The sequence below is a fragment of the Siphateles boraxobius genome, unplaced genomic scaffold (genome assembly GCF_051911475.1).
Source record: "Siphateles boraxobius isolate OS27281-9 unplaced genomic scaffold, OSU_SipBor_1 63, whole genome shotgun sequence".
Lineage (NCBI taxonomy): Eukaryota > Metazoa > Chordata > Actinopteri > Cypriniformes > Leuciscidae > Siphateles > Siphateles boraxobius.
In genome coordinates, this window is record NW_027509190.1 from 1,977,501 (window position 1) to 1,992,500 (window position 15,000).

The following is a 15,000-nucleotide window of genomic DNA, read 5'->3' on the forward strand; positions in this document are numbered from 1 at the left end:
AAAAACTTGCCATGAACCGGATTCGCTGCGGCCATATTGCAGAGTACTAACAACTATATGATAACTGCGAGCTACCGGTCTACCCGACGTGTCCCTGACTACCAAGGGGCCTTGTCATCTTTAGCTTGCAGACTAAACTGTTTCTTACCAAACATAACTCTTTTCAAGGGTAATCCTGTAACAGTGACTTTTTTTCCTTTTATAAAGTTTAAGCTAGGCCTCCAGAAGGTTACAAACTAAAGCAGGCGTATGCTGTCAACGTAGTCGGCAGAATTCGAACCTGCGTGGGGAGACCCCAATGGATTTCAAGTCCATCACCTTAACCACTCGGCCACGACTTCAAGCTGGCTGAAAGGGGCATGTGACCCGTGATTCGAACCGGGGTTGCTGCGGCCACAACGCAGAGTACTAACCACTATACAATCACGGCGAGCTACCGGTCTACCCGACGTTTTCCTGACTACAAAGTGGCCTTGTCATCTTTAGCTTGCAGACAAAACTGTTTCTTACCAACATAACTCTTTTCAAGGGTAATCCTGTAACAGTGACTTTTTTTCCTTTTATAAAGTTTAAGCTAGGCCTCCAGAAGGTTACAAACTAAAGCAGGCGCATGCTATAAACGTAGTGGGCAGGATTCGAACCTGCGCGGGGAGACCCCAATGGATTTCTAGTCCATCGCCTTAACCACTCGGCCACGACTACAAGCTGGCTGAAAGGGGCATGTCGTTTGGCTTGGTGCCTTGCAGCGTCGCTGCCCGAGGCCAGTGTAGAGCAGCAAGAACTCAACAACAAAACGTACCGCTCCACAAAAAGAGGCTCGTTCGCCCGAACAGGGACTTGAACCCTGGACCCTCAGATTAAAAGTCTGATGCTCTACCGACTGAGCTATCCGGGCTCTTGTTCGAGAAGCGTGCGTGCTGCGTGGGAACGCACAGCAAAATTAATCGTATTGGCGCAGAAAAAAGAGTGTCCTCCAATGCATTGAGTTTCCTTCTTCGAAGATTCAGAATGGCCGTCAAAACGTCTGCTATGTCAAAATATATTTGCAAATTAGTGGGGATGCATTCTATTAGACTAATGATAAATGATTTCCATTACACGAGAGTAGGTGTTAAAACTTCATGCTGATTTGTACTCGGCTTTCGCCAAGATAATCATCAACTAAGACGTAGTTTTTCAGTAACCTATGCTTCTCCATCCATTTACACTTCTTTCCATCTGGTGACGTGAATCTCCTTCTGTCTGGTGTTAATAGTGTATTGCACGTCAGCACACACAACGGCTGCAACCACAGTGTGGTCCCCCCATAACAACCCTCTGGATTGAGCGGAGTAGGGAACATCTCTTGGGTCTTCAAGTGGGCACCTTCCATCCTCAGTGTTTCGTCGACTAGCCCACGACACCTCAAGAGGGCTCGACAGTGACTCTGGCGTCCCAGAGTCACCCCCCTCCGTCCCCCACTCAACTCAGCCCAGCTTACTGACCTCTACTTCCCTCTTGCTGCTGAGACCTATCCACAATCTCTCCGCAACCCAACCATACGCGCCGACCCGTTTGACTAAGGCTGTCGAGCTCCACTGGTGGGTTAATATGCAGTTTCAGTGGCAACGGTTCCGTATGGCCTACCACCTACCACAAAACACAATATCTGCCCAACCACCCCTCATTCACGCAATATACACAGGAACGTAATGACTGTAAATACTATACAACCTATACAAATAAACCAACAGTTGCTGCTGAGACCTAACCATAATCTCACAATCTCTCCGCAACCCAACCATGTGCGCCAACCCGTTTGACTAAGGCTGTCGAGCCCCACTGGTGCGTTAATATGCAGTTTCAGTGGCAACGGTTCCGTATGGCATACCACCTAACGCAAAACACAATATCTGCCCAACCACCCGTCATTCGTGCAATATACGCAGGAACGTAATGACTGTAAATACTATACAACCTATACAAATAAACCAACAGACTCTTCAAGTTTTCAAGAAATCTACGAAACCGTAGCATGGCGGCCTGTACACAGCCAGCTAGAATCTTTCCGTCTCAACCACAGCTAGTTGCTGCTCCTTTCTGCTGCTTCAGATAAGTTCTTTACTGTGCGACGCAACTCTTGGCCACTGAATCCGACGTCTCTGAGGAACCGGGTTGTAGAGTGTGCCACAAAACCTCGACAACCCACTTCCATTGGATAAACCTGGACTCTCCATCCTCGCTGTTCTGCCTCAGTGGCCAGATGAGCATACCGCAGTTTCTTCCTCTCATATGCCTCATCTACTGCATCCTCCCATGGCACTGTTAACTCTATCAGTTGAACAATGCGTGCTGATCCAGACCACAAAACAATATCTGGTCGTAGGTAAGTGGTGGCAATCTCAGGTGGAAAAATAAGCCGTTGATCAAGATCAGCCAGCATCTTCCAGTCCCTAGCAGCTTCCAGTTGTCCTGGGCGAGAATTGGTGTTAGCACCTTTTCTTGGTGGTTGCTCGCCTGGGCGGAGGAATATTGTCTTCTGCGTGTAATGTTTTGCTAGAACAGGCGGCAACTTATTGGTCATACTACGGTTGCCTTCCAATGCTAAAGCCAGACATCGCAATACTTGGTCATGGCGCCAAGTAAACCGACCCTGGCTAAGAGCCACCTTACATCCTGTCAAAATGTGCCTTAATGTGGCAGGTGATGAACACAAAGGACAAGAGGGATATCTCCTACCCAGAGGTTTAGGTTCTGCGGTGATGGGAGAACATCATATGTTGACCTAATAAGGAAACTGATCCTACTCTCTTCCATTGACCAAAGGTCTTGCCAGCCCATTTTGCGTTGTTCCACACTCTCCCATCTCATCCACTCTCCCTGCTTGGCCTGGGAAATGGCCTTTATACATCTCATCCTCTCCTCCTGCTTTCGCACCTCGTTGACTACCAGCTTCCTCCTTTGAGCTGGGCCTGCCTTGTGCCATTTAGAAGGAGCTAAACTGAGCCCAAAACCCCCTCTTCCATGCTGTACCTGTCCCACGATATCCCCAATTGGAAGGTCAGCCTTTGCCTCTACTACAGATTTCTTTGCTGACCACTTTCTACCAGTTTTTACCACAGGGGCTGCCTCCCTTACACATTTGTCGCGTGACTCTGCTAAAGTCATTTCCAGTCTGACCTTGGCACACTTAAACTCCTCAGTTAAAGCAGAGACTGGCAGCTGCAATACTCCCTTACTATAAAGTCCCACTCTGCTGAGGCAGCGTGGAACTCCCAACCATTTCCTGATGTATGAACTTATTAACGCTTCCAGCTTATCCACTGTTGTCAAAGAAACCTCGTACACAGTCAGTGGCCACAGCAACCTTGGCAGTAGACTGAAGGGGGTGGATTGGTATCCACTGCTGCTTCAATGTATATGTAATGATTGATTATAATTAAGGTATTAATCAATATTTTTCCTTCTAAATATCAAATGAGTTGAATGACTTCTCTGGAGATTTTACTTTATTTATATAAGTTACCAGTGTGATTACTGAAATGTTCTTTTCATGTATTCTTTAATGTCTGTATTTGATATCTGAATGCAGTGCTTGCTTATTTAACCCAGCTTCCAGAAATGAAATAGGGACTTGTTTTGTGTTTGAGAAAGGTCTTCAATGTGTTAAAACATGTAGGGGTCATTGAAGCCAATAGTTTAAGGGGTCATTTCTTTGTTAAAGCCTTTCTTTCCAGTTAGACTAAAGTTTAGCTATCCTTGAGAGAAAGAACGCATTATCTTGATGTTTTGAGAGGACTCTCCTGTTTATAGTGAGAGCCCGGCCAAATCCAACCTTGGAAAAGCGGTGTGTCGGTGTGTGTGTTAGTCTTCTTGGTTACAGGTTAAGGAACCACTGGCATTATTGGAGATTGACTGAGTTGTTGTTCTGGACATGCTGGCGCCCAGCAACCCAAATCTGCGACCTGGAAGGTCATGACGTGCCTAACTTCAGCTGCATAATTGATGGAGATATGCTTCAGTCTATCTGTATATGTGTGGAAAATTACTGTGTTTATCTATTTCATAGCCAATGAGAATCATTCATCCTGTAAGCAATGACGTAGCTTAGACCTTGGAAATCGTATAACTGCTGTGATCTTTGTAACTGTAAGCGGGGCGGCCTACGAACTCCTGTGCGAGTATTGAAGCTGACTTCTGCTGATGAAACTGCAAACTATCTTCAGTAAATATTTTCTTAAATTTTTTAGAATTCTGACTCTGGGTCTTCATTCTTCATATCTGGTTCTGGGTCTTTAACTGTACACCCCTTACAAGAACAAACTGAAAGCACCAGAGTTTCAGTTTGCCTGGTAGAGCACAGCTGTTTATGCTCTTCAACCCTTCCACTGCTTGTCGTCTAACTTCTCCCACTCGAACTGTGTCCTTTAGATCCCCATCGTACCATCTCCCTAGACTCTTCACTGGCTTCTGAGAAACTGTTGGTATTGCCTCACCATTAATGAAGAATGTTTTATCTACTACCTTGCTTTAATTATTGAGATTCTCCTTGATTTAGAGGGCTTAAATTGCATTCGTGCCCATTCAATATTATCTGTTAACTTCCCCAATAACCGATTAGTGCAGGCTACCGTTGTAGTCATGGTTGTCATGTCATCCATGTATGATCTGATTGGTGGTAGTCGCATCCCAGAAGCCAATCACTCTCCTCCTACTACCCATTTTGATGCCCTAATGATTACTTCCATTGCCATGGTAAAAGCCAGTGGAGAAATGGTGCATCCTGCCATTATTCCAACCTCTAAGCATTGCCATGTAGTGCTGAATTCTGGAGTTGAGAAACTAAATTGAAAATCTCCAAAATAGGCTTTCACTAAATTTGTAATCGACATCGGTACCCTGAAAAAACCAAATGATGCCCAAAGAAGCTCATGCGGCACTGAACCATATGCATTAGCCAAATCCAGGAATGTCACGTGGAGATCCCTCCTCTCCATTTTAGATGATTGAATTCGTTGCCAGATAACACTGATGTGTTCTAAGCATCCTGAGAATCCTGGAATGCCCGCTTTTTGAACTGAAGTGTCAATGAAGCCATTCTTTAATAGCTAGGTTGACAATCTCTGAGCAATAATGCTGAAGAAAATCTTGCCTTCGACGTTTAATAGTGAAATAGTGCGAAACTGACTGATGCTTGTAGCATCTTTTTCTTATAGTAATTAATAATAGTAATTAAAGGAAAATAATGCTAGGAAAAAGAACAAAAACTCACTGCTACTTGTCTGGAAAGCCTCTTCACACGCTTCAATGCTGTTGACTTGCCGCGCTCTTATCGTTATTGTAAACTTGTGTCAAAGGCGCAGTTGTTTGTAGCAAATAGCAAGCCCGCGGCACTCTAGGTAACAGCCAGCGAGTGTACTGACACCTAGCGATTAGAAAATATACATGCACCATATTCTCTCTGAAGCGAACCGGGGTTGCTGCGGCCACAACGCAGAGTACTAACCACTATACGATCACGGCGAGCTACCGGTCTACCCGACGTGTCCCTGACTACAAAGGGGCCTTGTCATCTTTAGCTTGCAGACAAAACTGTTTCTTACCAACATAACTCTTTTCAATGGTAATCCTGTAACAGTGACTTTTTTTTCCTTTTATAAAGTTTAAGCTAGGCCTTCAGGAGGTTACAAACTAAAGCAGGCGCAAGCTGTCAACGTAGTCGGCAGGATTCGAACCTGCGCGGGGAGACCCCAATGGATTTCTAGTCCATCACCTTAACCACTCGGCCACGACTGCAAGCTAGCTGAAGGGAGCATGTCGTTTGGCTTGGTGCCTTGCAGCGTCGCTGCCCGAGGCCAGTGTAGATCAGTAAGAACTCAACAACAAAACGTACCACTCCACAAAAAGAGGCTCGTTCGCCCGAACAGGGACTTTAACCCTGGACCCTCAGATTAAAAGTCTGATGCTCTACCGACTGAGCTATCTGGGCTCTTACTCAAGAAGCGTGCGTGCTACGCGGGAACGCACAGCAAAATGAATCGTATTGGCGCAGAAAAAAGAGTGTCCTCCAATGCATTGCGTTTCATTCTTCGAAGATTCAGAACGGCCGTCAATACGTCTGCTATGTCAAAATTTATTTGCAAATTAGTGGGAATGCAGCCTATTAGGCTGATGATAACAGTCATTAAAGGAAAATAATGCCAGGAAAAAGAACAAAAACTCACTGCTACTTGTCTGGAAAGCCTCTTCACACGCTTCAATGCTGTTGACTTGCCTGCGCTCTTATCGTTATTGTAAACTTGTGTCAAAGGCGCAGTTGTTTGTAGCAAATAGCAAGCCCGCGGCACTCTAGGTAACAGCCAGCGAGTGTACTGACACCTAGAGATTAGAGAATATACACGCACCATATTCTCTCTGAAGCAAGATTCTTCCGAAATAAATAGGAGCGTTTCGTTTTCAGTCTTTTCTCTAAGGGTTCGAACCTGAGAGCTCATGCTTTCAAAGAATGTCCCAGTTTCAATTCACTTGAACATCCAGAGCACATCAAGGGCACGCGCCGTGCACAAAAAGAGTAGTCCGAAGGACGGGGTGAGGAGAGGTGGTGACATGGAGCTCAATTTCAATGGCACCCCGAAAACCTTGCCGTGACCCGGATTCGAACCGGGGTTGCTGCGGCCACAACGCAGAGTACTAACCACTATACGATCACGGCGAGCTACCGGTCTGCAGACAAAATGGTTTCTTACCAACATAACTCTTTTCAAGGGTAATCCTGTAACAGTGACTTTTTTTCCTTTTAAAATTTTTTAAGCTAGGCCTCCAGAAGGTTACAAACTCAACGTAGTCGGCAGGATTCGAACCTGCGCGGGGAAACCCCAATGGATTTCTAGTCCATCGCCTTAACCACTCGGCCAAGGAAGAGGCAAAAGAGACTGCTTGGGGGGGGGGGGGGGGGTGGAGAGAAGAAAAGAGGGAGGAAAGGGAGAAAAAGAAGAGGAGAAAAAAGGAGCAAAACGTACAATATATCAATTTTTATCTACTTTCTTATCTTCTCAACATTGTTTACACACAGTTCTGCACTTATTGCAAGGTTTGCAAATAGCATCACTTCATCACTTTAATTAAAGTATCATCACTTTAATTTCATGTCTCTTGCGGGATTCGAACCTATGCCGTGGCAATATCGCTTGCATCTTCGCTTGTTCTCTAGTCTCGTAGTGCATTCCGGAAGTACTACATGCAGTGCATTGTGGGTAACGTAGTCATTTTTAACACAGGAACTCTTTTCCATATAAATCCCTACAGTAGTAACCCTGTGATTATGCAATTATGCACATGAATGCATTTAAAGCAAACGGTCTTGTAAGTAAACATATTTTGTGATGTTAACAAATCAATATTCAAATAATTAACTCAAAATGTCACATGCTACATTTAAAGCTATAACAGTATTAACAGTGTATAAATGTAAATAACTCTCCCATCATGTTTCCCCTCCTTTTTTTGTAAACTCAATTATTTGAAAGACTACATCTGTGCAGCACAAGTGAATAAAACATATTCCAAATTGAGTGTTGGGTTTTGTGAATAAATGTAAAATGATTCTGCAAGTAATTCTGGCTTTAGTTTTAACAATTACATTCAATGGTTGACACTCACTGTCCTGGTATTCAAGAGGAAATTACTTAAAAACGTGAAGACTGTTATTGGCTCCAATAAAATTATTAAACTTTATTGTAACAGACAGACAAGTAATGGTGACAGCAATTATACACTCTTCCTCCAGTCATCCAGGGTCAGTCCTGATGCTGGACAGTACCACTGCCCCTTCAGCTGGGTGTGTCCAGTCCTTTTATTTTGTCCTGTCCAAACCCCTTGCAGGTGTAGTGGTACTTTTCGTTTGTCAGCCTCTTCCGTGGCGGTTCCCCCTTTGACACTAGCTCCTCATCCTCCTGGGCAGCTTTTTTCAGCTATTGGAACATGTCTCAATAAACGTAAACTATTAGAGATTGCAATGAATCTATCATATATATAAAATCAGATACAAATAGGATTGGTATGAATAATAATGCTTTGTTATTAACAAAATGTTATGATAATAATTATGACCGCCGCTACATCTTGTAATAATAATGAGAAAAGAAGGAGAAAATGCATATTAAATTATGTCATAAATTATTTTTTAATTAAATACTGATTGGGCCAACAAGTTGCACACTCTTGCCAGGATTTGCACCTGGAGTCTCCCACCCAAAGGATGGACGTGTTACTATTACACCACAAGAGTTGTTTTTTTTGTTTGTTTTTTGAAATAGTTGCATCAGCAACTATCCTATGTATTTTGTTTTTTGAAAATAGTTGCAACAGCAACTAATTTTTTTTTTCTATTTGCAACAGCAAACATACTTTTTTCTACTTTATTTTCTTGCTTGTTTTTTCTTTGCAGATGGTTTGAACAGTGAATGTGAACATTTTCTTAAAATAAATAAAACATATTATTAAAAATATTTATAAAAAAGAATGTATTAGGTGCATTTACAAAGAGCTTCTCCACTCCTCAAGGGTCTGTCCAGATGCAGGGCAGTACCATTTGCCACGTACCTGTGAGTGTCCAGTTTGCTTTGATTTAGGTTGACCACACAGCTTACACTCATAGTGGTAGCTCTCTTTTGCCTTTCTCATCTTTGGGGGCTCACCTTTCCTCAGTCGCTCCTGGTTCTCAAGGGCTGCCTTGCGTAATCGCCATTCACGCTGGCGATTAAAGGGATCTAGTGCTTGGTGAGGGAACCTAGGTTGGTCGGGACAGTAGGAGGTGGATGAACAGCCCTGGGTGGATGCTGAGGGTGGTGGTTGGGTGGCAGGCCAGCCCTGGATGGATGCTGAGGGTGGTGGGTGGGTTGCAGACCAGCCCTAGGTGGATGCTGAGGTTGGTGGGTGGGTTGCAGACCAGCCCTGGGTGGATGCTGAGGGTGGTGGGTGGGTTGCAGACCAGCCCTGGTTGGAGGACCAGCCCCGGGTGGATGCTGAGGGTGGTGGGTGGGTTGCAGACCAGCCCTGGTTGGAGAACCAGCCCTGGGTGGATGCTGAGGGTGGTGGGTGGGTTGCAGACCAGCCCTGGTTGGAGGACCAGCCCTGGGTGGATGCTGAGGGTGGTGGGTGGGTTGCAGACCAGCCCTGGTTGGAGGACCAGCCCTGGGTGGATGCTGAGGGTGGTGGTTGGGTGGCAGGCCAGCCCTGGATGGATGCTGAGGGTGTGGGTGGGTTGTAGACCAGCCCTGGGTGGATGCTGAGGTTGGTGGGTGGGTTGCAGACCAGCCCTGGGTGGATGCTGAGGGTTGTGGGTGGGTGGAGGACCAAACATGAGAGTGTGCCAGGGGTGCCTGGTAAGAAGACCAGCTCTGGTAGTGTGTTGGGGATGGCTTGTAGGCAGAGGACCAGCCCTCCATACAGCTGTTTTGAGAGGAAGCAGCATCGTGTTTGGCAATAGCTGCGTCTCCCCCACCTGTCTGTGGAATAGCAGGTGTTCTGGAACTGTGTCGCTGGCGGATTTTTGCCTCGCCCTCACGGTTCTCAGGCTCCTGGAACTCCAAAAGAGTGTGTCCATGCTGAACTGGCTGTGATGGTAGGTCACGAACCTCCAGGAGGGATTTTTTAGCCACGGCAATCTGCTGTGGAAGCTGCACACCCTGAAGTAAAGAACCCCGTTCAGTTCTCTTTTGGCAATCATACAGCCTGCAGAGACAGAAAACAAAACACACACAAGAGTTTTTCAGAACATTTTTCAGTGTGTTAATTGTTAAAAATTTTGTTCAAATATGCAATTCAATCAATTAATGAAGATATTAAAGATGAACTCACCAGGAGGACACAGTGGTGTTGTTTATGTTTACCAGTACCAGGTCACTCCTGTCCATGATCTCTCTGCAGTCCTCAACTAGCTGCTTGATGTGAGAGTATGCCATGACAATAGACTGGGGTATGGCAAATGTCCTCCCTTTATTGTCCTTTGGCCTATTTCTGGCTTCCTTGTACTCTTTGTACAGCTTGAGAGCAACACACTCTGAAATTCTGTTTTGGTCTGGTCTGTGAGCAGCCTGACCATGGACCATGAACAATCTGCAAATAGATGACCAGATCACATAGTGCTCATTATATATGCATGTTCACATATTGACATAAATACATTGATACAAATACTAAAGAATATAGCTATATGAGATGTGGATACCTCTCAGCTGCTTGCCGGCCTGGAGCAGAGCCACTGCGCTTTCTTGAAGCCCTCCAAGGTCCTGGCAACGTTGTTTTTTTTGCTCTTGAGGGTGTATCTGGTGGGGGTCTGGTCAAAGACACTTAGATGTGAGTATAACCTCAAAATCTCTGCCACTTCAGCATTGGAGAGTTTTGTTATAGTTCGGTTAAGCCCAACCAGGTAACCTGCCAAGGCATCAACTGCCTCCCATCCAGGAATCCCTCTGGCATCACACCTAGTGTCCTGTTACAAGAATTGAACCAATAAACACCATAAAATTTTAAACATCTGGTACAAGAGCAAATATAAAGAAGCCCACATTTCTGATGGTGAAACATTATCCACTTTACCGTAGCTGGAGTGACGAGCACACTCTCCTCAAATGGGGTGAGGACGGGACTTGCGGAGGCATCTCTCTCATCAAATCGGGTGAGGACGGGCCCAGAAGAGGCATTACTCTCCTCCAATGGGGAGTAGATGGGCCCAGCAGAGGCATTACTCTCCTCCAATGGGGAGTAGATGGGCCCAGCAGAGGCATCACTCTCCTCCAATGGGGACCTGGGATCTGGCCAGGGCCTAGGGCCTAGGGCCACCGCTTCCAAATTGCTGAGGTGATTAATAAAAGTATACACAGAATAAAGAATAAATAAAGAATAAACAATCTTTTACATTTTTTGTGTCTCTTCTACATTAAAAATGAACTGTTTATTAGTTTTAAAATATTTTTTTGATGTCTGATATACTCTTGATATAATATTACCTGCAATGTGAGGTCATGAGCCTGTGGTACGGTCACATCAGGACATTCGTCCTCGAGGACTTCATCCAAGATCTCAGGCAGGATGTACCTCACCAATACCAATCTGCTGGCTCATAAGATCTCCTCTGTTGGACTGTACCAGAAGATATTCTACAGCAATACGCTCTCCTGCAATAAGTATTCACCAAGGGAAAAATTATTGTTTACTTGCCTACCATGTCACAATATAGGTCTGATCATCATCAACAGCAGACTTTTCTTACCGTTAGGTTTCCCAGGGGGGATAAACTCTGGAAGAAGAGGTTTTCCCAACACTTTGTTGCTGAGCGTATTCACATTGGACATCAAACGAATGTTATTCTTGTGTTGTTGTTGCATCTCCACCCGGATGAGACAAAAAACAGGATCACTGATTACAACAAATTAAAATAATATTATGTCAACATTCAATAGCAAAATATACCATATGTGTGTGAGGTTTTAACATGCCTGGAATGAAAGCAAACTGGTGCTTATGAAAGCTTTCCAGAGAGGAGGACCCTCTGCTGCATCTTAGCACATCCAGTGTCTTCTCTCCTTTCTCCAGCCCTGACCCAATGTTTGTGTAAAGCTGCACTCCTGGTGGATCCTGAATGCAGGCAAGGTGCTTTTGCTGTACCTCCCACACTTGAGACATGCGTTCATGGTTTATAAGGTGCAGCCCAGTGCCGTCCACAAGGTGCCACATGGAGTCAAGAAGACTTTTGATGAGGGCACGAGTCTCCTCCACTCCACGGGTTTTCCTGCGGCAGTGCTTGGCTAGCTCTTTAGAGCTGATGCTCGCCAACACCTGGGCATCTGTTGGCTCGTGGCCCTGATGCTTTTGCCTCAGCTCTGACCGCTTCGCCTCTTTCAGATGACAGATGTCCTGGTAATCCCATTCAAAAATGCAACTCGACAATTTGGAGCAACGTACCGTACAGTGGATGGTGTTCTGTGGTGAGACCGTTGGTGAATCGCCTCATAAAGTGGAACACATCCAACCGCACAGTGGACGTCCATGGCCGAAACCAATGGAGAACTGGGCTCACTCCTGTGTAAAAGCATTTTTTGGTTTGTATTGTCACCAACTGCCTTAATTTGGCAAAAAAAACATCAACACAAATTACAGGAAACCCACCTCTGTCACTGCAACAGTCTCTATCCACATAGATAGCAGCTGGCTGTGGCTCACCAGCATCCCTGTACCGTTGAACGATCACAAGTCATCCAGCCCAGCCCCCTCGCCGGTTGTGAGGACCGAGTTGAGGACCTGACCATACTCGTTCCCCACATTGGACATCCATGTTGCCGTGTTCTCAATCCCCCCAGCAAGTTTTTTGGTAACCTGTTATAACAAAAGTATATACATCATTAGCATATGTATTCTTATCAAACCCTAAAAGAACAAATGAGCTCAAGCTTATATAGGTTTACATTTACCTTAGTGGAATCAAGCTTCAGAATTCTGCCAAACTTTGAAGTGGTGACACCTTTGAGTTCATCAAGGTGACCGACAACATCGTTGGCATGCACTGTCTCGAACCACTGGGCCAGGGGCAAGGGAGAGAAGGGTGGTGGTGGTGGGGGATAAACAGCCTGGGACTGCTTCAGGCAGGATCTCTTGTGAATTTCACAATCTGTGAAATAGTCACAGGATCTCCTAGCCCACTCCTCACTGTGTGCCTCTTGAAAGGCCTGCTGCAGGTAACTGGAGCTATTCCCTGCTGTTCTAGGACGCAAAAGTGTCACACATTTTCTGTCCAGTGCCAAATGTGTAGTCAACACAGCAGGGAATTTGTTGCGGTTTAGAGGGGTCAAGTTGCTTTAAAATGTCACTACTCCAAGGACAGACAGGTTGTTTGCACTGGCTGCACCTTGGGTAATCTCCCCCTATTAAATAGTACTTGCTATCCACATCAATGACCTCTCTGACCTTGGTGTAAATGCCAGAGTGGTGCATCTTTCGGTTGCACAGAGTGCATTTCAGAGGGATGCCCCACATACGCATTGGTGCCCAGGAACATCCTCTGTCGAAAGTAATCATGTGGGTTTGGAGGTGCCACAGATCTGATTGGGCTTGGGGGGGTGGTGCCAATTCTCCCTGACATTCTGTCTCAGCTGCCAACTTGCGTCATAGAGGATGTGGGCAATCCACTCCCGATCACCTGGCTTGATGACCCGGAGGAACGGCTTTGGCAAAAACCTGGCCCTCCTTACCTCTGGAAAGCACAGAGGGACTGGGAGCCCTGGTGCTGCTGGAGGAGGAGCAGAAGCAGGAGAAGGAAGAAGTGGTGTGCCACTCTGAGTCGCTGGTGCCATCTCAGATAGTGTGGAAGGGCTAGGAGCAGGAGCAACTTGGAGACAGATGGTTGGTGTCGTCTCTTGGGCTGTGAGGCAGACTGGAGCTGGAGCATCTCGGGGAGAGACGATTGGTGTCGGTGTCATCTCTTGGGCTGGGGTAGTGGAGGGACGGGCTGAAGGGGTTAGAGGAGAAATGTTTGGGAGGTCTGTGGGAGATTTTGAGACATGACACTTCTCAAGGTGCTCTGATAACCTGACAGCACCCATGGCCTTTGTGCCGCATTGCTCACACTGCTCCTGGACATGGAAGTCTGACAGGTGCTGAGTAAACTGGTCAAAGAGCACTTCCTGAGCACAAAGGGAGCATGTCATGGTATTATCACCGCTCCCTGTCTGCTGTGGACCTGCTGCGGTCCCTGTCTGTTGTGGACCTGCTGCGGTCCCTGTCTGCTGTGGACCTGCTGCGGTCCTTGTCTGCTGTGGACCTGCTGCGGTCCCTGTCTGCTGTGGACCTGCTGCGGTGCTTGTCTGCTGTGGACCTGCTGCGGTCCCTGTCTGCTGTCCTGACTGAGGGAAACAATATTTTGTATTTACTCTCTATATCCTCTTATCCTCTAAATCACACAAAACTCTGCATCAAAACAGTGATTTGGAGAATCAAGCACAACGAAGAACCAGCCATGGGAAACAGCTGTAGAGGAAGCATTTGTCAGCATCTTTGTCTCATATCATATGTTTAAGGATTCAATGACATTACTTACATCATGGTAGCCACATTTGCAGGGGATCTTTTTCTCAAAAATGTCTTTTTTTCTGACCGTTAGGCCAAATGCAGGGGTCAGGGGACAATTCTTTATCCTCTCTAACACTGCCTTCCAACGTCTGCTCCCAGGTCTCTGGCCAGTGGAAAATTTATATTTCCCCTGGGCAAACAGCATCATGACGCCGGTCCAGAATGAATCTGGCTTTCCTTCCTTTGGCATCTCTATAGGACAAGAGGCAGTCATTAGGCTGTTGTAGGCAACATGTAGGTCTACATGCACAGACAGACAGACAGATAGATAGGAAATTAAGCAACTACAATATAAGGTTGTATGTTTTTTTCCACAGTCTCAACTAATTTGGTCAGGAATATTTCAAGTCTTAAGTTTCTGAGACACTGTTTCATTTATATTGTTATGCTAATGTGAAATAGTTTGTTCAGATCTCATCAGATGGCATGAACTCACACGGATGGTTGTCGGTTATTAAAAATGTAATCAAAACAGTTTAGTGATGAAAGAAATGGAAAAAAATGATACTCTCTCACTCACCATCTCTCTCTCTCTCACTCTCTCTCTCACACACACACACACACACACACACACACACACACACACACACACACACACACACACACACACACACATTCACATTCACTCACTCACTCTCTCTTTGAAAAAAATGGCTGTTATTTTACAAACTGAAATTGTATGAGAACTGAACTGAAATCACAACACAAGCCAATCCTGTTTCTTCATGTTTGTTAAGAAATGATCATACCCACTCTTTCACTCACTCTTATTCTCTCTCACACACACTTTATAGCACTCTCTTTGAAAACAATTGGTATCTGAAATTGTATGATGAATGACATGAATATATATTAAAATATCCAATTCAGTTTACCTTGATGCCTATTTTCTGTGTC

At 45.5% G+C, this 15,000-nt stretch overlaps 6 non-coding genes across 6 annotated transcripts; all 6 read right to left on the reverse strand.

Moving 5' to 3' along the window:
- Positions 1–259: 259 nt before the first annotated feature.
- Positions 260–341, reverse strand: trnas-uga (transfer RNA serine (anticodon UGA)). Its single transcript has one exon. It is a non-coding gene; the product is annotated as a tRNA-Ser (tRNA).
- A 279-nt stretch (positions 342–620) lies between these two features.
- On the reverse strand, positions 621–702 carry trnas-aga (transfer RNA serine (anticodon AGA)). Its single transcript has one exon. It is a non-coding gene; the product is annotated as a tRNA-Ser (tRNA).
- Positions 703–822: 120 nt separating this feature from the next.
- Positions 823–895, reverse strand: trnak-uuu (transfer RNA lysine (anticodon UUU)). The gene has a single exon. It is a non-coding gene; the product is annotated as a tRNA-Lys (tRNA).
- Positions 896–5,693: 4,798 nt separating this feature from the next.
- Positions 5,694–5,775, reverse strand: trnas-aga (transfer RNA serine (anticodon AGA)). The gene has a single exon. It is a non-coding gene; the product is annotated as a tRNA-Ser (tRNA).
- Positions 5,776–5,895: 120 nt separating this feature from the next.
- On the reverse strand, positions 5,896–5,968 carry trnak-uuu (transfer RNA lysine (anticodon UUU)). The gene has a single exon. It is a non-coding gene; the product is annotated as a tRNA-Lys (tRNA).
- A 651-nt stretch (positions 5,969–6,619) lies between these two features.
- trnah-gug (transfer RNA histidin (anticodon GUG)) lies at positions 6,620–6,691 on the reverse strand. The gene has a single exon. It is a non-coding gene; the product is annotated as a tRNA-His (tRNA).
- Positions 6,692–15,000: the final 8,309 nt, after the last annotated feature.